Source organism: Stenella coeruleoalba (assembly GCF_951394435.1).
Source record: "Stenella coeruleoalba genome assembly, chromosome: 17".
NCBI lineage: Eukaryota > Metazoa > Chordata > Mammalia > Artiodactyla > Delphinidae > Stenella > Stenella coeruleoalba.
Genome location: NC_137163.1, coordinates 6403746 through 6428459, shown reverse-complemented (window position 1 = coordinate 6428459; position 24714 = coordinate 6403746). Strand labels below are relative to the sequence as shown.

Sequence of the window (24714 nt, the reverse complement as noted above, 5' to 3'; positions counted from 1 at the left end):
TCTTCATCGCGGTGCGCGGGCCTCTCACTGTCGTGGCCTCTCGTTGCGGAGCACAGGCTCCAGACGCGCAGGCTCAGTAGCTGTGGCGCACGGCCCCAATTGCTCCGCGGCATGTGGGATCTTCCCAGACCAGGGCTCGAACCCGTGTCCCCTGCACTGGCAGGCAGATTCTCAACCACTGCGCCACCAGGGAAGCCCTGGAATTTATTTTTATTTCACAGATGCTTCTCACTGTGTCTGAGGCCTGACCTTGGTTTCCCAGTGATCACTCCGCCTTTCCCCCACCCCTCACCCGCCTCCCACGCCCCACCGGTTAGCAGCTCCCCCCCCACCGCGCCGCTCAGCCTCAGGTGCTGGTACCCGGGCACCGAGGCGCGTGTGGACGGTGAGGAGGAAGGGGGCGCGGGTGGGGAGGATGTCCTCCGACCTGCGGTGGTGAGAGGGCCGGTGCTTCGCTTTCTCCCGCTGTGTGACCCGAGCAAGTTACCCACCTCGCTGAGCCTCAGATCTGCTGCGAATCTGGAAAGGGGTCAGTTGTACCTATTGCCTGGGGCTGCTGGGAGAATTAAATGAAAGTGACAAGCCCCGTTTCTGTCCCCGCCCCCTCAATTTCTTCCATTTCTGGGAGAAAGAAGAGGAGGAGAGAGAGGAAGCTGGGAACTCGGGGCGAAAGGAGGCAGTTGGTGTTGGGGACTCGGTTCCGGGGCTGCCTCTCCTCACTGTGATCTTGGGAAAGTTGTTTTACTGCCCCCAGTGCGGTTCCTTGTTTGAAACATGGATCTAATCATGCCTGGCTTGTGATTTTCTTGCAGGATTGGGATGGAGATCAAAGCTCCAGTGCGTGAGAGGATGGCTTATAAAATGTAATGCTGGGTGCACATGTCAGGTTGTTGTTGTTGCTATAGATATCTTTTTTTTTTTTTTTTTTGGTCCAGCAACCTTCCCCTTTCTTTTCAGTAATATCATCCTGCTTTTCCTTCACACAACCTCCCCTCCTTGTTCTCAGTTCCCAAGATTTGTCTAGGCTACTCCCACTCTCCCGGTTTCAGGAGGGACCTGGCTGGTTGTTAAATTCCGTTTCTCTGGACTTAACAATTGATTTAGGGATGGGCAGGGGTCAGTCTGATGAAATGCAATCCTATGCTGGAATAATCAGGAGGGGGGATTTTCTGCTGTGATTATAAGATGCAAGGATCTTGTATGGCGGTAGTTTAAGGTGTCGGCTAGTCTAGCCGTGTGGGCTCTGGAATCAAATTAGATTCTTGTTTCAACTCTGTCATTTATTAGCCATGTGACTTTGGGTGAGTTACTTAACCTCTCAGTGACTCAACTTTGCCATCTATGAAAAGAGATTAAAATATCACCCACCTTGTGGCATTGTTGAGAGTTTTATTTTTTTTAATTTATTTATTTTTGGCTGCATGGGTCTTCATTGCTGCACGTGGGCTTTCTCTAGTTGCAGTGAGTGGGGGCTACTCTTCTTTGCAGTGTGTGGGCTTCTCATTGCGGTGGCTCCTTTTGTTGCGGAGCACAGGCTCTAGGCACGTGGGCTCAGTAGTTGTGGCATGTGGGCTCAGTAGTTGTGGCCCACAGACTCTAGAGCGCAGACTCGCTAGTTGTGGCACATGGGCTTAGTTGCTCTGTGGCATGTGGGATCTTCCTGGATGAGGAATCGAACCCGTGTCCCCTGCATTGGCAAGCGGATTCTTAACCACTGCACCACCAGGGAAGTCCATGTTGAGAGTTTTAAATGACTGAATATTTAAGAAATATTTAGAATATTGTCAGGACTGAGTAGGCACTTAATAGATATTAGCTAATATCTGTTGTTAGGTTAACTTGGAACTGCCAACAGTCACCATGAGAAGAGAGTCTGTCTGACATTGAAGTCAGTACAGGTTTATGACATGAGGAGACTGAGTCCTGATGTTATCACTTGAGCACCTGGATCCATCCATACCTGAAGCCAACCATCTCTAGAATTTCTTATTTAAGCTGATTAGATTTCATTTTCTATTACTTGCAACTGAAAGAGTCTTAACTCTTGTAACTATTATTCCCACATAAAAAAGACTGATTGTTGCTAGCACATTAGAACTTTCTGTGATTCTCCTTCCGCTTCAGGCTAAAGTTCCAATTCCTTGGCTAAACCTCTGAGAGTTGATGACCTAGCCCCTGCCTAACTCATTGGCCTCGCTTTTCTCTGTATACACTTGTCCTCTACTTTCCCACCTTTCCAAACTTGCGGAGCCCTAAGTCCATCCTGCTCCCTCTTCCTCTGTGACTTTGCACATGCAGTTTCCATTCCTGGGAATGCCCTTCTGTACTGGTTGCCTCTTTCTCACGTGCTTTGAGACGCTCTCACCAACTCTTCTGAGAATTTCCCCTACTATATCTTTGCATAACAGGCGCTTTTCCCAGCAAGGATCTTCACCCTTATCCCAACACTGAGATTTCCTTGAGGGCGGGGACCATTTAGATAGGAATAATTAGTGCTACATCCCCAGGGTCTGGCACACAGCCTACTGCATAGAAAATGCTCAGTGTGCATTCATGGATGGACTCAAAACCACCCATGAGAGTGGGAATGAGAGATGAAAGACAAAAGCAGAGTGACAGCATTTTGATATGCTAAGAGCCCCTAATGTGATTTGTTAAACAACCCCAAGCCTTTAGGGTACCAGAGGAGGCAGCCAGATCAGAAGCTCTGCAGCTGAGGTTCCTGTTGGATATTCGCTCATGGCTGGCTTGGCCATGTCACTGACAGTGAAGCCAGCTTCCACGTGACAGGTGCTTCATTTAATAAAACCCCCAGGCTCGTATCAGCCCTGACATGTCCAGGGAATAAGACGGCAAGTTAGAGAGATGGAAACTCTACTGCAAGCCAAGATTTAAAAGGTCCTTGTAGCCCTTTTTTATGGAGTTTGGGTTTCCCTTTAACTCTTCAGTGAGAATGGGATGGCTTGCCGGCCCTAAATACTAATGAATTTTGGGCTGTGTTCTGCCTCCTGGCAGTCAGTGCTTAATAAATGTTCCCATCTTTCTACAGGGAGCTCTCTCTCTCTGCTAATTGCTGTCAGCATCCATCATGATCACCGAGAGAGCAGTAACCCAGCCAGAGGGGCCTTGGAGCCGAGCTGAGCTCCATCGCCAGGAAGCAAGGGGGCCATAAGGGGCTGTACCTGCTGTACATGTCCACCGGGAGGCGCCAAGGAGGCACATGCGCAGCAGGAGTCTGAACCAGCAGTTCACAGGCTGGGCACCTTGGAGCCGCTTGCTCTGGGAGAGGCCTGAGCGACCACCATGGGAACCTGGGGGTGGCTGAGCTGCGGGCACCAGATTCCATCAGCCTCTTAATCAGACCAGCCTGCCTTTATCTCTTTTATACCTCAGACCAGCCCTAAAGATTTTGTCAAAGGAGTTCTGCTTATTTGGAAAGAAAATTTGAAAACCGCAGATCTAGTCCAATTCAGACCTTTAACAGGTGAACAGACACAGTCTGGGGGCCAAGGAGTGGTGAGGAGGGAGGTGCCACAAGGTCAAAGAGAAAGTCAGGTTCAGATCTGGGACATGAACCTGGTCTCCTGATCGCACAGACAGCATTTCTGGGGTTTTGTTTGTGTTTAATTTTCCACATCCCACGTCCATCTGTTTTATACTTTCACGAATGCACAAGCGCCAGCCCCTGTGTGTCAACCTTAGAGATTGTAAGTGAGGGAGAGTGAGGGGGATTGAGCGTCCAGAGGGCAGGGCAAGCGACACATGCTGGTCATTGGTCGGGAACGTCACCGACTTACTCTCATTTGTTTAGTGAACTTTTGTTGATTGCATGTTATACGCGGAGGGGCCAGGCAAAACATCACACGGGTCCTGATGTATGAGAGCCTATGGGCCAGAGAAGGAAGGATGAGAAAACAAACAAGTGAACAGAAATAAAATAACTACAATCTTTGTTTCATGTGATGAAAGAAACAATGTTTTGTGATGGAGTGTAAGGGCGGGCCAGAGTGGTGGGTACTTCACAGGGTGGTCACGGCAAGACTTCTTCTGAGGAGGGGCCGTTTGAGTTGGGGCCTGAGAGTAAGGAGTCAGGCGATTCAGAGCAGGGAAAAGTGTTTTGGCAGCGGCCTCCAGGCAGATCCAGTGCCATCCAGGAGGAGCACGTGTAACCCACTGGCCTCTGCGTTCCTCGACCTCTTCCCCTCAGTGATTTGCCCCAGGCATCTCCGGCCATTCAGCCCGGGGCCATCTCTGGAAACTCCACTGAGAAGATCATGCTCTCTGGCCACCACTGCCCACTAGGTGTCCCAGCACCAAAATGGCATTAATTAGAAGCAATCAGATTAGGAGTCCTTCCTGCCTCTGCTTTTGCTCTCTCTCCATCTCCTCCTGTTTCAGTGGATGACGCTTCCTGCTTCTATCAAAGGGACACTCCCACCTGTGGTCTGCGTTACAGGGTCAGACCTGGGACATGATTCCTCTACTGGGATGATGCATGTTCTAACACTAATACTTCCGCCTTTACCACTGCCCCACTAGCTTCGGGTGCTTTCCTCTGCTGTCCATCATAGGATCACATCCTCAATGTCCTTTGACCTCCCTCATCATCCATTCCCTCTTCTGCCACCACCGTTTGGGCTGAATATGACCCCGTCCTCCGCTACAGCAACTGCTCTGTCAGGTCACCATCAACCTCCAAGCTGGCGAGTTCGAGGGTCTCTTCCGTGTCATCACATCTGTCTCCTAGTCACACGTCACGTGCCCGGCTCCTCTGGCTTCTTGAAACTGCTTTAGCTTCGCTCCCACAGCTTCCTCCAGCTCCCACCCCTCCCTCCCAGGCCGTCTTCACACAGTGTTCTCTGCTGGATGCCCTCCCCTGCTCTGGGTCTGAACGTTGGATCAGCTCTGGGTCCCTTTTGCTTCTTTACCTGCACTCTGTCCTTAGGTGACCTCATCCACTTCCATGGCTTTAAATACCATCTTCATGATAATGACTTCCAAATTTATATCTCCAGCACTAACACCGTGAAGCTGCAGACTCATATATCCTGTGACTTGACATCTCCACTTAGATGACTAATGAGCATCTCAACTTAATACATCAAAGAAAGTCTTAATTTTCTCACCTTACCTCCAAAGTTGCTGCTCCTTTACTCTTCGCCATCTTGGTAAATGTCACCACCTTCTCCCCAGTCACTCAAGCCCCAGTCCCGGGAATCACCTTTAATTCATCTAAGCACTTCACCCCACATCCAGCCCACAAGTGAGCCCTGTGGGTGCTCTCCTTAAGAGAGATTCTGAGTCTGTTCACTTCTCTCCAGCTCCCCTTCTGCTGCAAATGCCCCAGACTCCACCATTTCTCCCTCAGCTGTTACGGCAGTCTCCCAACTGGTCTCTATGTCGCCAGCATTGCTTCCTAGAATCTGTTCTTTATATAGCATACTGAGTGCTCTTTGAAAACTGTAAATCAGATCTCGTCGCTCATCAACTTAAGGACCTTCAAAAATTCCCACTTGCATTTAAATTTAAACTATTTGCCACGCCAAACAAATCATTCTATGAGCTGGCCCCCGCCTGGCTTTGACTACATCTCATACTGCACTTGACTCCTCTCAGCGTATTTTGTCCACTCTGGCCTTCGCCCTTCCTACCGTCTCTTCCTTCCTTCCTTCCTTCCCTCTCTTCCTCCCTCCCTCGTTTCCTCCCTCCCTCCCTCCCCCCATCCTTCTCTAAGCATCAAGTCCATTTCTGCCTGAGAGCCTGTGTTAGTTTTCTCTTGCTGTGTAACAAATGGGCAGAAACTTACCAGCATGTGTAGTGGCTCCAAAAAGTTGGCAGTCTCTCTCTTCTTGTTCCCAGTTTGCCGTGGGGAATCAGCCGTTTCGGGCGTGTGGGGTGGGGAGCAGGGGACGGCTTAACAGAGGGACCTGACAGGGAGCCGGATAAAGCCATCCAGAACCTTTTTCCTGCACCAGCCTCTTCAGCAGAAGTCACACTCTATGACTAATCAGGAGCCGGAAGTCCTAAGGCTGCAGAGGACAAAAGGAAATATAAATGTTACATAAAGATAATAGCACCGATCTGAAGGCTCTGTGGTGAGGAGTCGCTCTTACCCTGTAATTGTCACCAGGCTGTGTCAGCGCCAGGGGCAGGGAGTCACTTTGGAGGGCCTGACAGGAGGGGGGATGCTATGTCTCTGGGGATGCTTGCATATGGGTCAGTCTGGAAATGGAGACAGGGCCAAATTCTTCTTCTGCCAGCACAGCTCCGTGCTGGCTGCTGGTGGGGCAGGATGGAAAGGGAGGCCAGCCTCCACCTGGTGCCCTCTGTGGTCAGGTAAGGTGCTGGGCATGCTACCCAGCTCAGCACCCGCCGTGCCGGACTTGCAGTCTTGTGATAAGACCAGCTCTCGCTGACCATTGATCTGGAAAATGTTTCTTCTCCCCTTCTCCTTGGATAAGCCCTATGGATTCTTTCAGCCTTGACTCGGATAATACACCCTCCGAAAAGCTTTTCCTGATTTCTCTTCTCCAGACTGGAAGAAGTGTCCCTCCACCCTCCCTTAGCCTCTAGAACTTCCTTTCTTACTACAGTATAGTTTGCTGCTTATATTTTCTGAGCTTTTGCAGGCCAAGGACTCTGTCTTTCTTTTTTCCATCTCTATTGTATCAACACCAAGCACATTGTTTGGCAATTAGCAAGTGCTCAGTTTGTGCTAATGTAATGAGTCTCTAATGTGACTCTCATGGAAATCCTGACATCCAGCTTGTTGAATCAACATTGTAACTCTCACATTTCAAATGAAGAAACTGGACACGGTAGCAGTGACATAACTTGCCCAAGGACACAGTGCTAGTGAACCATAGAGCTTGGTTTTGAACCGTCATCATTATTATATTGATAGTTTTGATTTGCTGAGCACCTACTACGTGTCAGGCACCATACTTCGTTCTTCACATGCATTATCTCTTATCCATCCTCATGTTAATCCCGGAAGTTATATATTATCCCCATGGTATGGATGGAAAAACTGAGGCTCAGCGAGACTTATTACCTTTTCGAGGTTATACAGATAGTGTAGTGGTGAGACAGGTTGGGATCCAGGTGTGTCTGCTACCAAAACCCATGGTCCTTTTGCTGTACCATGCTTTCTCCTAATCTACTAATAGAAGGCAAGATGGATGCAAAAAGGGAGCAGTCGAAGATGTGGTTGATGGATTCAGAGTATGATGGTTGAATGTCCTCAAAGTCAATGTGAAGTATGAAGACAGAGCATCGTATAATCTTTGCTGGCAGGCACTTGACTGTAGCTTAAGCAATGATAGAAGATCATTAGAAGAAAGGATGTGCTCCCAGAGGAGGATAGATGATCACCACAAGAAAAAAACTGTGATTCAGAGGAGCAAAATTGGTCAGTGAGTAGCGCCAAGAGACATAATGCTTTGGGGAGTGAGTGTGAGTGCCATCTTGCTGTTGTTGTTTCTTGCTGACTTTCTCTGCTGGAGTTTGGACTACAGAGGGCAGAGTCTTTACTGGTGCATCCCCAGCATACAGCACATGAATGGCACGTAGTAGACACTCAATAAAGAAGTCTAGGCCTTCCCTGGTGGCGCAGCGGTTGAGAGTCTGCCTGCCGATGCAGGGGATGCGGGTTCGTGCCCCGGTCCGGGAAGATCCCACATGCCGCGGAGCGGCTGGGCCCGTGAGCCATGGCCTCTGAGCCTGCGCGTCTGGAGACTGTGCTGCACAACGGGTGAGGCCACAGCAGTGAGAGGCCCGCGTACCCCCCCCCAAAAAAAAAGAGAGAAGAGCTTTGCCAAGGATCACTGACTTACAGTAAACTGAACATATTTAAAGCATACAGTTTGATAAGTTTTGATATATGTATGAAACTATCATCAACTGTATGAAACATTTGTTTTTATTGAAGTGTAGTTGATTTACCGTGTTGCGTCACCCTTCTGTACAGCAGTGACTCAGTTTTACACATATGTACATTCTTTTTCATTGTGCTTTATCCCAGGAGATTGGATATAGTTCCCTGTGCCATACAGTAGGATATTGTTGTTTGTCCATTCAAGATAAGAAACATTTTCATCACCTCCAGAAGTTTCCTCACGCCCCTTTGTGATTTTTCTCTCCTGTCCTTCTCGCTCTCTTGTCCCCTTTCAACCACTGATTTGCTTCCTGTCACTATACATTAGTTTATATTTCCTGGATTTTTATATAAACAAATCACACAGTATGTACTCTTTCTTGCTTGGCTTTTGTCATGGGGCATAATTACTTGAGATTCATCGAAATTGTTGAGCGTATCATTAGTTCATTACTATTCATTGCTGAGTGGTATTCTATTGTATGCAGGTACCCTAATTTGTTTATCCATTCAACTGTTGATGAACTTGTGGATTGTTTCCAGTTTTCAGCTACGCAGGTAAGGTTTCCATGAATATTCATAGATAAGTCTTTGTAGGAACATATGCTTTTGCTTCTCTTGGGTAAATACCCAGGAGTGGAATGGCTGGACCATGTGGTGGGTATAACTGTTTTCCAAAGCGCTTGTACCATTTTACAGTATATTAAAGTTCCAGTTCCTCCACATTTTCACCAACCCTTGGTGTGGTCAATTTTCAAAATTTTCTCCATTTGAATAAGTGTGTCAGGGTATCTCATTGTGTTGTTCATTTGCATTTCCCCAACGAGTAACGATGAGGCACTGCAAATATGGGGAGATCTTAGGTCCTTGATAAAGTCATTGAACTGTGACTTAACCAGTTCTGGAAAACCCATGCTGAGATTCTTTTATGTGAGCGGATAAGTCTTCTGCATTGCCTAAGCCGTTCTGAGTCTGTCCCTTACAGGAGACAGCATTGTCCCTGGTTTTCTAGGTTGACCAGCCTCCTTCCCTAGAAGCTCGAGGGGGTGGAAGTAGCACTCGCCTTCAGCCCCAGAAGGGCTCCCGGATGAAATGGTCATTGTGGCAAGGGCAGTTTCTCAAATCGTGATATCCCTTTTGTAGCTCTTTCACACGTACTGTGCCTTTATTCGTCTTTACTCTAAGCCCCCAAGATCGTGGCATTATCTCTGTCTTACAGATGAAGAAACTGATATTTCATTCAAATTGAAGTGTAACGGCTTTGAGATTACAGCTTCGATATGACTCCCACTAGGGTGTTCTGTTGGTGCAGCAACCAAAACCCTGATAGTGGAATTTCAGGTGTGAACCTGCAGAGGAGATGGAATTTGAGGGGAATTGGGACTATTTGTGCATCCCTGAGAAAAACCATCAAGGACACTGTGTACTGTGCTATATAGGTAGACCTGGGGCCAGGAATCATGGAGATTTTCCTGGCTTCTTGGAGAATGATGTTTTTTAATTTTTTTGAATAGTGTATAATTTCACAGAAAGCTCGAGGGTCTGGAGCAGAAGAGAGGTTGCCTCTGCTTTGGGGAGAAGTGGTCCAGTCCAACAATCTCTCCATTGTTGTGAGGATATTTCTAGCACCCGTGAAGGGGCTTTGGGGAAAGGGGTTCCTCAGTTGCAAACCTTGAAACAAGCACTTGTGTGCAGGTGGTTTTTGGAGGATGTGCTCTCAGGAGATGCCAGAGAAGGAATGGGGATGCAAGCAGGACCGGGAATGGGAGAGGAACAGAGCCAAGGTGCCATTTCAGCAAAGTCCTGAGGAGGACACCACAGCCTGAGCCTTCAGGGAGCTCTGAAGCCCAGCTGTGCCTCAGCCTGGAGGGTCACGCCCAGAAGCAGGGGGGCTGGGTCATTCTCCAGCACCCAGGGTCACTGGCTGAGGACCTCCAGCAGGGGCTGCTTCCCACTGCCCTTGAGCATGGGGCAAAGTGCTTCAGAGCCCCGAGAAGAGTCCTCTTGTGAAAAGTTTCAGGTTTGGCGTTGAAACAAAAAGTCCACAGAAGGGGGAAGGGGGAGGGTACACTCAAAAGAGATCTGCAGAGTCTGGCCACAGAGGAGGACTCCCCTCTCCTCTGGGTGGGTCAGAAAACTCTACTCCCCTTCTGGTGTGAGGTGCAAAATAAATTCAAAGAAGCACAGACCTAGAAGGCAAAGATCAGTGTTTGAGTCGTGGCTCTCTTATTCATGACACATACACCTGCGCAGAGTAATTAATCTGAGCCTCAGCTCCTCACCTGTAAAATGAGGACAAGCGCGTTCACCTGCCGGGCTGCTGGGAGCGTTAAATCAGATCGAGAGCTGTGTAAACCATTGCTTAAACTTTGGATGTCAATGTTTTCTAAACAGAGGACATCCTGTGATGCTGGTGACCGTTTCTGGGGGAGCTCCTGGGTGAAGGAATGTGTCCTGATTTGGGGGAGACCCAGACAAGCACAGGGTATTGGTGAGAGGAAATGCAGAACAGCTCCTGTGTTCCAGAGGATAGTATTTTGTTGAATCTTCTCAAAAATCCTATGGTTATTACTGCTTCTCTTTTATAGATATAGAAACCGCGGCTCAGCGTGTTCTGGGTATTTTCCCTCCTCTCCCGGAGCTGAGCTGGATGGACTGCTTCCATGGGTCCCTTGCCCCTTGGTTGGGCGTGTCATGGGGGGGCACCAGGAGATGGGAGATGGAAGGAGAGGAAGCTTCTGGTGTTTCTGCTGCGGGTTGCCTGCCTCCCTCTACTGAAGGCTGCAGCTCCTGTCCACACAGAAGCTATTCCCGTCCACCCTTCAAGCTTTGGGCTGGTCAGGGTTCCCCTCCCGTTACTGGTCCTTTAGCTCTCCTCCAATGCTGCCCTTCCCATCTGAATAGTTGTCTGTTAAACTCTCCCCATGGTACTCATTCTGAGTGTGCTACCCATTTCCTGTCAGAATGCAGAAACCAAGTAATTGGCCCAAGGTCACACGTCTAGAAGTGATGGGGTTGGGATTGGAGTTCAATCTCACTTGAAGCTCATGTTTCTTTCCACGACATCATGGGATTTGTGGCTGTGCTCTTCTTGGACAGCCATCAGCAGGCTGATTAGCTGGAGAAGACTGCCATCCCCAGGGGTCTCCTATTCTTGTCTACATCTGACATGTCCTTAGGTCCAATCAGAGCAGGAAAAATCATCATTCAGGGGAAAAGAGAGGAGGCCTCAATGGGATGCGGTGAGTATGACAGATGACCTGCCACTCAGGGTCTGTCCGTGTCTCATCTGTAAAGCACACTCCTTCCTGAGAAAGCTGCTGAGTTCTGAGATGGGAATTCCCGTGGGTCCACCCAGGGTCGGCCAGCTGTGGGCATCATCAGCCGTAATAGACGAAGGGCCCGCACAGCCAGCTGACCTTTGCAGTGACAGCCCTTCAGTCAGTGCGGGACCCCCCTCCCCCCGTCCACCTGGCCTCCCTATCTTGTGTGGGTGTCCTGCGCTGGGGCACTACCAATAGACAGAGCCCTGGCCGAGGGAGCTCGACCCATGAAGGGAAGCCCAGGGAAGGACATGAAAGGGGCCATGCTGAGCATCTGGTGGGGACTCTCACGGCTCCTGCCAGAGGTCTCTTTGGAGGCCCAGGACCCCCAGGGGCACGGCCGAGCAGATCAGAAAAGCCCCAGGAGGACGGAATGGGGCTTCAGTGCTCTCTGATTAATGAACAGATGCCTTTGCCCTTCAGGGAAGATTCCCTGGACACAGGGAAGGAACAGGGATTTTAAGAGCTTTGGGGAAAACTACCACCACCTGGCGATACTGGCAAAAATATACCTATTTTTTCAGGACAGATTTTCTCCCCACCTTGGAGGAAATTAGCTTTGATATATAAAACATAAAGTGAATTTATGTGTATGTATGTGGAAGAGATGCAGAGAGGCAGGGGAGGGAGAAAATAGCTGGAGAAGAGTGGAGATGCTGAGACAGGGAAAGAGCAGAGAGAGCGATGGAAAAGCAGACAGCCCCACCCAGGACAGCGGAAGAGCACTGGGAACCTGAGAATTCCTGTTGAGCTGAGTGGGTTGAAGTGTGGGCTGATGGTCAGTGGGGTGGGGGGAAGCCCTGTGAAGGGGCAGGTAAGCCCAGCCCAGGATGAATTCACTGTTCTAGGCCTCTCCTTTCAATTTGTTTTGGAGGGAGGAACCTAGAAGACCCGAGGAGAGTATTGACAAGATCAACTTCATAATAAAACAGAAATTGATTTGTGTATTTAATTTCTTAAACGGTTCGGCAAATGCTATATGCAAAGTTATTTTTTAAAGGCATTTGTTCTTTTACTGGGCTTCAGCCAATACCGTGCATGACAAGGTAGAGTCAGGTCTCACATGCCACCTTGTCACGTCCTGGATGAAAAGCCACCCAGGGCACAAGCTTGGTGCTGCCACTCACAGACCAGGTGACCTTGGGCTAGTTGCTTAGCTTCTCTCCACCCGCTTTATCCCAAACATTGGGTGTCATACACGGACACGTCGGGGTGTTGCTGTGAGGAAGGAATGAGATGATACCTCAAGTGCGAGGTGAGTGAGGGTCAGGGACACAGATGGGACACAGACCTGCTTGGCCGCTGACACCTTGTGCTTGTGTTGCTCTGCCCATCCTGGGGAAGTCACTTCTCTTCTAAGTTCTGTCCTTACTGCCCCCAGCCCAGGAGGAAAAATGAAACAAAGCAAAACAGAGGCTGGGATGAAACTCTAAGGCACTATAAAAAAGCATCTTCACCTCTCTTTGTGTTTGGGAGTGTATACACAGAAAACGGAGGTCAAAAGAGAAAGCACAACTCTATGAATTTGGGCAAATACCTTATAATTTCTAGAATATGGGGCCTCTATTAAGCTGAGCTGGGGACTGTGGCTTCTAACTGAGGCCAACGCAGGTCTTCCTACCCATCTACCCTGAGTGGAAGAGAACCAGGCCTACAGAGGAGGTGAGCTCTGCCTTCTCCGCCTACTCAGGGGCCAGACCAGAGAGCCCACAGAGAGCATCTTGGACAAGGTGATGCAAGAGGGAGTGGGGCCCTGTTCATAAGGCCCACTTGCCGGCTGCCATGGTTTAACCCCCTCAGTCTTCAATGTCCATGAACATTGAGCATCAAAAGGTTAGGGCTTGGGGTCTAAATCATTTTGTTCCCCCAAAGGCTCTTGGGTTCCTAGGCCAATACTTCCATGTTCTTCTTAGAAGAGAATGACGGCTGTTGTCCGAGTCCCAGTGCACCCTCCCCCAGTGCTGGTCTTCCTTGCTTCACGTGCATATAATTAAATGGCCACTAAAGTAGATTATCTAAGGATTTGCTGTGTTCACTATAAAAATAGAACAAAGCAGCAGGCAACCTTCAAATCCTAAAAGCTTATTTCAGTTAAAAACAAAACCATAAACCAAACTCCAGATCTGCCCATCAGATCCCAGGCTACCTCACCTCTCCAAGACTATAGGCTATGGCCAGGAGGGGTCAGAGAAGGATCACGGAGAAGGGAGAATTGGCATCAGGAAGGACGAGACCCAGGTGGGACAGCCATTCCGCCTTCTTTGAGGCAATTCTCAGAGGTGTGGACAGTCCACGTGTGTTTTGAGGAGGTGCTCTGTGGACAGTTTTTGTCTAGGATAGAGGGTTTGGGTAGTACAGGCTTTGCTGGTGAAGGCAGTGAGGTTGGAAAAGGAGGACCTGGTAGGATTTGGTGATACCTTGTATTTATAACCTGACTGGCACTATCCACCCGTCACCTGGACCCAGTTACCTCTAAAGCCTGAGCCACGCCCTGCGCATCCCAGGCACAGGAGTCAATGAATTCCCTTTCTGTTCATCTCGTTTGAGTTGAGTTTCTGTTACGTTCAATCGAAATCGTTCTTATCATTTAGAAATGTTGGGAGAAGCCAGGAGAATGTGTGAGATGTGTCCGTGGTGGGGGAACCTACAGGGTGAGGGATTGGATGATCAAGAGTGCTCATGGATAGAATGTGTGAAGAAGGCTGGAAAGAGCATGCAACTCCAGGAAGTTGGAGTCGGTTACCAATCTTCCTGAGTCCTAGGTGGGGCTCTCTGGGAAAACCGTTGTAATATTTGAGCCTCAGTTTCCTCATTTGTACGATGGAGGCAATAGTGAAATATGGATACAGTCTGAGGGTCAGATGAGGTCCAATGTGCTTCAGCAGCCCAGTGTGCGATGCCGTGTACACAGGCCACTGTCATTTGCCTCTGTGCAATACCTGTTGTTTTCTTCACTAGTAGGAATGGTAATTACACTTTACACACTGGGGTTTTACTCACCTCAAAGTGCTCTCTCCTGTGGTATCTCGTTTTCCTTCAGTGCATTTTTCTTTGGGTTCAAGTGGCTGCCATGCTCGGGGAGGTGGCTGGGGAGACGTGGAACTGACATTTTAAAATCATTTATCTCTCCCAGGCTTCATGCACACTTAACCCTGTTTAATTATCTCAACAACCCTTTGAGGCTGGGATTGCTATTTCCATTTTCAGATGGGAAACTGGGTTTCGGCGAGGTTCGTTGACTCGCTTTGGGTCATACTGCTAGCAAGTGGTGGAGCCTGAATTCAAAGCGAGGCTGGAAGGGGAGCGAAGCCCCACCTCCCGGCTGGGAGCGAGGGGTGGGTGGTCTTGTCTCCGCCTTATGGCTTCAGCCAAGGAGAGCCCCTGACTTGGGTTGGGGGAGAAGCAGGAGTGAGATGCCATCCCTCCGTCTCTTCCCCCACCAGCGTCCTTGGGCTGGTGCCTCAATGCAGGGCTTGCATGGACCTCCTTCCTCACCTCCACCTGTCTCTCTCCTGTGCCTTCCCTGAGGGAGTGGGACTGGCCCCATCCCTGACAATTAAGGCTTTCTTTTCTTGATTTAAACACCAGCAAAGTCACCTCCTCTTTCTCCCACCTCTCAGGATGGCTGCTGGAAAGCAGTTGAGTTGACAACTCAGAAGAGAAGGCAACTCAGACAGCAGCAAACTTTCTCTGACAGCTTCCCTAGGGAGCCTGGAACAGGAGAGCTGTCTATACCTGCAGGAACACCAAATACTCTCCAATTGTTTTTTCTTTTTTAAAAAAGAAAAGGGTTTAAACAAGCCCCCACACATCCTCTTATTAAATGGAATAAAATTATAAATGGATATACTTCCCTGGGGGGATATGTTGGTGGAGTCTTTCCTGCACTACATGTATCAGTATCATTTTCCTAGACTGGGAAGCTGCCTCCACCGTATATAAATATATGTGTATGTAAATGGTCTACTTTATATACATATATATTTTATATATATGTATAATATCACCTACTATGCACTGGGCATTGTGCCGGATATTAGGGACATGAAGGTGAATAAGATTCACCTTCTTTAAGGAGGTCACGGCTCATTGGAGGTGAGATGGGAGACACTAGGTAAAAGAGAACTTGTAGTGAAGTATGTCACGAGGGTCAGTCAGGGTGCCCTGGGGTCACAGAGGATGGGAGGATGTCCCCTTGCCATAGAAGGGAGCCTGGGAGAAGCAGAGTCTGAGCTAAAAGCACATGAGAAGTAGGTAGGAAGATACAGGAGAGGTGAAGTGGAGGAAAGAGCATTCTTTCTTTTTTTTCTTAAGTAGATTATTTATTTATTTATTTATTTATTTATGGCTGCCTTGGGTCTTCACTGCTGCATGTGGGATTTCTCTCTAGTTGCAGTGAGCCGGGGATACTCTTCGTTGCGGTGCGTGGGCTTCTCATTTCAGTGGCTTGTCTTGTTGAGGAGCATGGGCTCCAGGTGTGCAGGCTTCAGTAGTCGTGGAGTGGGGGGCTCAGTAGTTGTGGCGTGGGGGGGCTCAGTAGTTGTGGCTCACGGGCCCTAGAGCACAGGCTCAGTAGTTGCGGTGCACGGGCTTAGGTACTCCACGGCATGTGGCATCTTCCCAGAGCAGGGACTGAACCTGTGTCCCCTGCATTGGCAGGCGGATTTTTTTTTTTAACACTTTATTGGAGTATAATTGCTTTACAATGGTGTGTTAGTTTCTGCTTTATAACAAAGTGAATCAGTTATACATATACATTTATCCCTATTTCTCCTCCCTCTTGCGTCTCCTTCCCTCCCACCCTACCTATCCCACCCCTCTAGGTGGACACAAAGCACTGAGCTGATCTCAGCTGCTATGCGGCTGCTTCCCACTAGCTATCTATTTTACATTTGGTAGTGTATATATGTCCATGCCACTCTCTCACTTCGTCCCAGCTTACCCTTCCCCCTCCCCGTGTCCTTAAGTCCATTCTCTACATCTGCATCTTTATTCCTGTCCTGCCCCTAGGTTCTTCAGAACCTTTTTTTTTTTTTTTTAATATTCCATGTATATGTGTTAGCATATGGTATTTGTTTTTCTCTTTCTGACTTACTTCACTGGGTATGACAGTCCATCCACTTCACTGCAAATAACTCAATTTCATTTCCTTTTATGGCTGAGTAATATTCCATTGTATATATGTGCCACATCTTCTTTATCCATTCATCTGTTGATGGACACTTAGGTTGCTTCCATGTCCTGGCTATTGTAAATAGTGCTGGCAGGCGGATTCTTAACCACTGCACCACCAGGGAAATCCCGGAAAGAGCATTCTTGTAGAAGAAACAGTCTGGCCAAAGGCTTCAGAGATGAGAAAGTACACTGCTTTGGGGAGACCTGAATACAGCTTGACTACTTCCCAACGTTTACTGTTTCTAAATAGGGGTGAGGCAGGCAGACTCTGGGAACTTTGTTGTTAAGTGTGTCTGTAAGGAAATGGGATCAACCAGCAACTTTATGGCATCCAGCAATTCAGAAATGCTCTCACAGCTAAACCCCCGTCTCACCAGCATCCCCCAAAGGTCCAGAGAAGTGTGCGTGTCTGATCTTGTGACCATTCCAGCTTTATGCTTGGGAAAACCAAGGCTTAGGAGATGGCCATGTCTCTTCTGAGCTTAAAAGTGTGTTGCCTCACACTTTATATATATATTTTTATCATTGCCTAATAAATGAGCACACATGTAGCGGCTTTAAACAACATACAGTTATTGTCTCACAGTTCCATAGGTCAAGAATCTGGGGCAGAGCTTAGCTGGGTTCTCTGCTTCAGGATCTCACCAGCTTGCAGTCAAGGGGGTGGCTGGGCTGCATTCTTATGTGAAGGCTCAGCTGGAGAAGGATCTACTTTCAAGCTTTCTCAGTTGTTGTTGGAATTCGTTTCCTTGAAGCTGTAGGATTCACAGCAGCTTGCTTGTTCAAAGTCGGCAAGTATCCTAGAGCAATCTGCTAGCAAGACAGGGTTTTATATAATGTAACATAGTCACAGGAGTGATATCCCTTCCGTTTTGCCATTTTTTATTGGTTAGAAGAGGCTCTGCCCCTTCTCAAGGGGAGGATATTACCAAAGGCATGAATAGCAGGAGGTGGGGATCATGGGACCACCCTGAAGTCTGTTTGCCACACACACCAGCCTTTACTCATGCTGCAGTCCCCTCCCCTGGCTCTCTGTGGCAAGTCCCACCCATCCTCCAAATTGCAGCTCAAGTGCACCCCCAGCTCTCCTTGGGAAGGTTCTCTGACTGCCTCTTTCTCCTTCCACGGTGCTACTGCTCTACTCTCTCCCACCTCTATCCCAGCCGTTACTGTGAGATATTGAACTCTCACCGCTGATTTGCAAGTTTCTCTCTCTCTAGGTGGGAACAGAACCTTCTCACGTCTGCATCCCCAGTGCCTGATGCCTGGTGGGTGCTCAGCAAATATTTATAACTAATCAAATTGATGAATTAAGTGATTTTCTTTGAGTCCCAAGTCTATTTAGGAACTTGAGTCCAATTCCAGACGTCAATCCACCACACCACCACCTCTCCAATTTCTCAAAAACCAAAACCGAAACTCATTAACATCGTGGATACTCCTGTTAGAACTGATTAAAGGAACAGCTCCCCCTAAGACGTAACAGCGATGGATGGTAATATATTACATTGTAATCATGTGATCATTGTAAGCATGCTTTTCGAAAGCATTATCATGATCAATATTCCATTCGATTCCTTCAATATTCAGTTGGGTTTGGTCTCCTTATATATAGTGTAAGTAACCAAGGCTCAAAGAGATGAAACAATTTGCTTAAAACTATTCAGAGGAAAGACAAATTGCAAAGCTGTGACTCAGTGCAGGGCTGCTAATTCCAGTCCCTCAGCAAATGTTTACAATGGTGCCCATTTTATGTTAGACATCCCTGGGGATGCAGACCTAAATAGGATTAGCGTCTTACCCACAGAGAGCTCATGCGTTCATGATGGAAACAGATTGCTAAGATTGTAAATATAAACCAAACTGACAAATGCAGTGACAGAGTTATGAAGGGTAGGTTTGGGGAATTAAGAGGAGAAATACGTCACCCAAGCGGGAAGAGGGGGTCTTCAAAGTGTGCACGTAAAGTCACTAGGAGCAGGTAGGCAAAGGAAAGTAGGAAGGACTTTTTTTTTTTTTTTTTTTGTGGCCCAGGTGCGCGGCGTGTGGAGTCTTAGTTCCCTGACCAGGGATCGAATCCGCGCCCCTTGCAGTGGAAGTTCAGAGTCTTAACCACTGGACGGCCAGGGAAGTCTCAGGAAGGACATTCTTAACAAAGAGTCTGAGCAAAAGTGCAGAGGAGAAGGCCAGTGTGATGCATTTGGTTGAACCATGAGAAGTTCAGTGTGAAGTTTGAGAAAAAAGACACATGGGACGTCTAAAAGCACCCCCTCTTCTCTCTTTTACTCTTGTTTTTCAAGCATCTTCCTTTCCTCCAAGGCTACTTCTTCTGCTTGTTCTCTGGAATCCATCCTCTCCTGCCGTCTCACAACTTCATTCTTGTTACTTTCCCTTTTCATCCTCATCTCCAGCCTTTCCTCATACTTGGTTCTCATTGATTTTCTCTGACACCCCACGGGCTGGCCTCGACCCCCCATCTCTCCAGGGCTGCTCACAATAAGGCCACCAGTGACCTCGCATCATGCTGAATTGTTGAACACCGTGAGTCTCACATGAGTTCCCATCAGACCACGGAGTCCACTAATCTCTCCTTCCTGAGATGCTCTCCTCACCTGGATTCCTGACACCACTCTCTGAGTTACTGCCCCACATCTCCACCTGCTCATCACTTGCTTCCCATTCTTAGGACTCCTTCAGGATTTTGTCTTCTACCATCTTCTCTTCTCCTCAGCTCCAGAGGGGGAAGGGCTGCGTGTGCAAAGGCTCTACGGTGCAAAACGTTCTTGTCGTGTTTGATGGGCTAGAAGAAGCCTGTGTGGCAAGAGCTTGGCTCGTGACCGAGCCTGTAGATGTAGGCAGAAGCCAGGTCGTGAAGGGTCTTGTAGGGCATTGATAAGAATGGCATTTATTTGATATAACTGGAAGTCTTTGGAGAGCAAGAAGGAGGGGAATGACATGATTCTCTGTATATTTACAAGGTTGCCCTGGTTCCTCTAGGAAACCTCACGGGAGGGACCACAAGCAGAGGAGGAGAGACCAGATGGTGTATTTTAAAGGCCGAAGTGATGGTATTTGCTGATGGGTCAAATGTAGGGCAGTCCATGGAGAGCCTCTTATGGATGCCCTTGACCTGGACAGTCCCTCTGTTAGTCTCTTTATTATATGAGACACTTTCTTTCTCTCTGTTGAGCACAAGGCCAAGGGCAAAGGCTGACAGATTTGTCCAGTCAAGATACAATCGTCCATGTTTAGATGGAGACAGTTTATTACACACATAGACAGTGAAACGGAGAGGAGCCCAAGCCACTAGCTAGCTACTCAGATCCCTCTCGCACACCCCAAAAGGAGAACGCCAAAGCCACAGGGCCCAGATGACAACGTAGCAAAGTGGTGGGACACTCCCTGCTGAGTGCAGCTGTGTGGGGAGGGGGAGGGGTGAAGAGTCTCATATCTCATCAGAAGTCATGAGAAACTATCTTCTAACAGCTTCCCAGGGGGGATGGGGAGTGAGTGGAGATGAATTCGTAGTGGCTTCTTAGAAGCCTCTCATCCTCAGGTTCTTCTTTCTGCCAAGACTCAGACGGGCTGTGGCTTGAGGCTTTGTCTGCCTGGTTTATGTGCCTATGTGTAAGGTCACCAGGGCACGGGGGAGCCCTTGTTCTTCAGTACCACTTATTACAATGAGCATTTGTATACAGCAAATGCACATGGTACTTGCTATGAACACTTACTGTGTTCTAAGTGCTCTACACGTATTAACTCATGTATTGAATCTTCATGAAAATCCTGAGAGATAGGCACTATTTTCTTAGGTTGATTTAAAAAATCTTTTGACTTGTGGTGAAAAAGACACAATTCACAACTTATCATCTTGACCGTTCTATTTATTTATTTATTCAGAGTCAACCTTGAGACTTTTATTGGAACTACAGGGAAAGAGAGACTTTCCTTCTGCAAGAATTGCTGGGCTGTGACAGGACATAAACCTGAAAGCCAGTGGCTCCCTGGGGTCAGGCCAGCCTGAAATACCCCCATCACCCTTCCAGGAAGGCAGAGCCAGCAGACGGGGACAAGGCCCTCCCTGACCACATCCTCTGAGCCCCTGAATCTAGCCGTGCTTAAAGTTACATCCATCCCAGGATTTCTCAGTTTGGCATCTTAACCATTTCAAAGTGCACAGTTCAGTAGTCTTCAGTATATTCACACCGTGGTGCCATAATTCTCTTCAACTTTTTCGTTTTGCAAAACTGAAATCCTGTACCCTTTAAATAACAACTCCGCAGAGCCCCTTTCCCTCAGCCCCTGGCAGCCACCATTCTACTTTCTGATTCTATGAGTTCGACTCGTTTAGCCTCATCTAAGTGGAATCAACGGTATTTGTCCTTTTCTACGTGGCTTATTTCACTTGGCATAATTCAAACTTCATCCATGTTGTAGCATGACGTAGGATTTCCTTCCTTTCTAAGGATGAATAACATTCCATCATATGTATATACCAGTTTTTAAAATTCATTCATCCATCCAGAAGTAGGCACTATTTTTATCTCCATTTTTCAGATGAGGACCTGGAGCCAAACAGAGAATAAGTAATTTTCCCAAACTAGTAAGGGATGGAGCTGGACTTGAACCCACGAGGACAGGCATAATGTCCATTTTGTCCACCCTGATGCCCCTGGAGCTAGAGTGCATGGCACACGTAAGGAATTCAACAAACGTCAGGGAGTTAATTGAAGACTAAGGCAAAACCGAATCAGATTTAGGGCTGATGGATGTAGGGCATGAGGAAGTTGTGGGGGTCAAGGGTGGCACCTTCTTGCCTGGTGATTAGGGTGTTTGCAGTGCCATCAACTGAGGTAGGGTATTCGGAAGAAGGGCGAATATGAGGGACAGTTAAGGAACTCACTGTTAGACATTTTGATTTAAAGATGTCTGTGGGGCTTCCCTGGTGGCGCAGTGGTTGAGAGTCTGCCTGCCGATGCGGGGGACACGGGTTCGTGCCCTGGTCCGGGAAGATCCCACATGCCGCGGAGCGGCTGGGCCCGTGAGCCATGGCCGCTGAGCCTGCGCGTCCGGAGCCTGTGCTCCGCAACGGGAGAGGCCACAACAGTGAGAGGCCCGCGTACCGCAAAAAAAAAAAAAAAGAAGATGTCTGTGGATCACCTGTGTGGAGATGTTCAGTGAATCATTGAGTAAATAAAGAAAAATGAGATACAGTTTTCTCCCTTCAGGATGCTCACAGAAGTATCAGAGATATAATCACAATTCAATGCACAATAAATACATAAAGCTGGGAAGAGAAGAGGAGAAAGGATGAGAACAGGTAGAACAAACCTCACCTTTTGTATAATCTTTCATCATCCTACCTTGTTGCTCTTTCACAGTGTTGGAGAGGAAGTGGAGTCATCCATCAGACTTTGGGAAGCTATTCTGGTCTTGACACTTAAGCAGTGGGGTGTCTGGAACTGAATCTACTCTGGTTAATAGTTCTTCGCAATTGTTCTCCCAATTAGGTGATGTTTCAGCTCTCTGTCATACCGGATTTCCTTATTTTTTTGAATAGGGCCTCCCTATAATAACCTGCTTTCCTTAATTAGCTTAAGATGCTGTTCACCCACCTCCTGGTTGATGTCCACGTGGTTTTGGTAGTCAGGTGTCCAGTTAAGGTGGACACGAGGGAGGACCCAAGATGTGTACTGAGACACAGATTCAAATGGTCCTTTAGGGACACGTGGGTAGGCGATAGTTGTCACAAGAGATTCCGAGCTCCTAAGAGAAGAAAGAAATTTGAGGATAAACACTTCTGAAATGAGGGTGAAGATTGCAGTGGAGTGTTTACTGCTTTTATCATTTCTGACCATATTCTCCTCCATCCTTGTCCGGGGAGGTATGTTTTTGTTTTGTTTTGTTTTGTTTTGTTTTGCGGTACACGGGCCTCTCACTGCTGTGGCCTCTCCCGGTGCGGAGCACAGGCTCCAGACACGCAGGCTCAGCGGCCATGGCTCACGGGCCCAGCCGCTCCGCGGCATGTGGGATCTTCCCGGACTGGGGCACGAACCCGTGTCCCCTGCATCGGCAGGCGGACTCTCAACCACTGCGCCACCAGGGAAGCCCGAGGAGGATTTTATGATGGAGATTTTGAAATTGGGAGAGGACTTACAACAGAAGACTTTTGGTTAACATGGACTATTCCTGTGAAGTAGGCTTGAGGAACTCAACATTTCTGCCTTTGTGTTGGCTCCTTGTCTCTGGGAAGATTGAAAATTCTCCCAAATTACCCCAGGCCTGATGAGCATTTATCTTCCTGCATCATGACTACAATCCTAGGCACATCCATTCATAGATGGGGATAACACTTCCACTAATGTACATGGTTCCCATTTTGGTCACCCCCCCAACCCTGTGGGGTCTAAACTGTTATTTATCTCATTTTATTGAGTAAGAAGTTGGATGTTTACAGTGATGAGACTTCTCCGAGATCATATAGCTGGTAGCGGCAGAATCAGAACTGGTTTCTAGATTTCTTGATTCTTGGTCCAGAGCTTGTTGCTACCACACCATAGAGCTTAGTGGGGCTCATTGACAGAGTCCTTCATCTCCTGAATATTTTCATTTTTCTCCTTCCTTTATCTTAGTGGCTCATTAACCTGAGTAGATAGGGCAAGCATCTGACGCTCAGTGTGGGGCATGAAAATCACATGAATCCCTTCCCATGCCCTCGCGAAAATCTACCTGACATGAAGACAAGCCTGAAATGTGGGCAGGTCACATGAACACTGCATGATGACTGGGAGACAAAGGCATGTTTGCATGATGCCCCAATAGCCAGGTGGGAAGGTGGAAAAGAGAGGTTGCTGACAAGGAAGTCAGAAGACCCAAACCCCAGGCTTGCTTCTTCCTCGTTGTAACTCTATTTGTAAGCCAGGTAGTCTCCCTGGGGAGCAGTGTCCTTGTCTGTCAATTAGGAAAGCCACCCTGCCCATCCCTATAAGGCAGAAAGAACTAGGTGATCTGTCAGGCTCTATACAACTCGAAAGCAGTGCTGTAATTATCCTAGATGCACTTGAACCTGAAACCTGATATATAATTGCTTCTCTCTCTCTATGAAATGTGATGAGACACTTGCTCATTTCTTTCCCCCACGAGGGAATAGCAGTTATCTAGGGGGCATTTGGTTTGGTTTTTAATCATGCACAGGTGTTGGAAGATTCTGGCAGAATAGAGCCTCTTTAGGTGCCCCTTCACAATCTCTGCATGTAGAGACAGAGATAAGATTATTTACACCCCATTCCATTATTCACAGCCTCTTGGAATGTAGCATTAAATAATTCAGAGACCATACAAGCTTGGGGATTGATGGTGAGGCTGATAGTTTTTGCAGATACAGCATGCAGCAGCTGTAGAAAAGTACAAGTGCATGTGGGAACAATTACTGGGTACCCACATACCGATCAGGACCTTGGAGAGACGCCTTCTCGCTGGTCTAAAAATGACTCTAGATCAGAGGGTTGGGAAGCCTTGTGTCTGCTGTGAAATGTCCACCCTCCAGCCACCTTCTAATCTAAAGCTCCTTGAGGGTTCAGAATTATCCACCACACCTGGCGTAGATCCAGACCCCAGTAAGTGTTTGATGAATTTTAAACAGCAAACGGTGTTGGTTTCTTAGCTGCTTTTTTTCTGTACTACGACACATGTGGGACAGGCAGAGCCTTTGGCCACTGGAAGACAGTGTCCTAGTTCTTCTACTTACTAACCTGGTGATCTTACTGACAATGGGAAAATGTAGAAAAAGAAGAGGAGAGGACTTGAAAACTGAATCCAGAGAAGAAGCAGAGGGCTGGGAGGATGCTGAAGCGGGGAGAGGTTCAGGTAGGAAGGGTGGTCGGGGATGGCGAGTGGGGCCAAGCAGTGTGGCATTTGAGGAGGAAGAGACCTGGGAAGTGACCGCTGGGTTTGACAACGAGGAGGCTGTCCACGCGCATCTCTGACCTCATAAATGAAACCTTCTTGCTCAGGCACTACACCAAGGCGGGCACGTGGGCAGCAGGCTGGCTCGGACCCACCCAGTCACTTAGATGTCTGGCCTCTCGCTCCCTGCATGTAGCTTCTGAGTTCCCAGCCCCTCCGCTGGCTCTGATGTCTTCTTCTGCTCCTGCCTTCAGCTTTCAGGCTGGCCAGACTCTCCTCTGGCTCCCAGTTCTGGTCCACTCTCACGCTGGACTCCAAATTGGCTCTTGATTTCAGAGTTGCCTGCAGCTCTGGACAGGAGACCCTCCTTCTCTGTCCGCCTTCTGACCCCACGGAATCTTCCATGGCCAGGATGGATCCTTGTTTCAGCGTTCG

At 48.2% G+C, this 24714-nt stretch overlaps 1 protein-coding gene across 8 annotated transcripts in view; it reads left to right on the top strand.

Moving 5' to 3' along the window:
• KHDRBS3 (KH RNA binding domain containing, signal transduction associated 3) overlaps positions 1–24714 on the top strand; it is a 623624-nt gene that overhangs the window by 93186 nt on the left and 505724 nt on the right. For 4 of the 8 annotated variants that reach the window (XM_079901864.1, XM_079901860.1, XM_079901863.1 and 1 more), the window contains exon 3: positions 8365–8434. The exons of the other annotated variants lie outside the window; for them this stretch is intronic. The gene's annotated coding sequence lies outside the window, so the exon portion shown is untranslated. The remainder of the gene's footprint in view (positions 1–8364; positions 8435–24714) is intronic. 8 annotated transcript variants of the gene reach the window in all.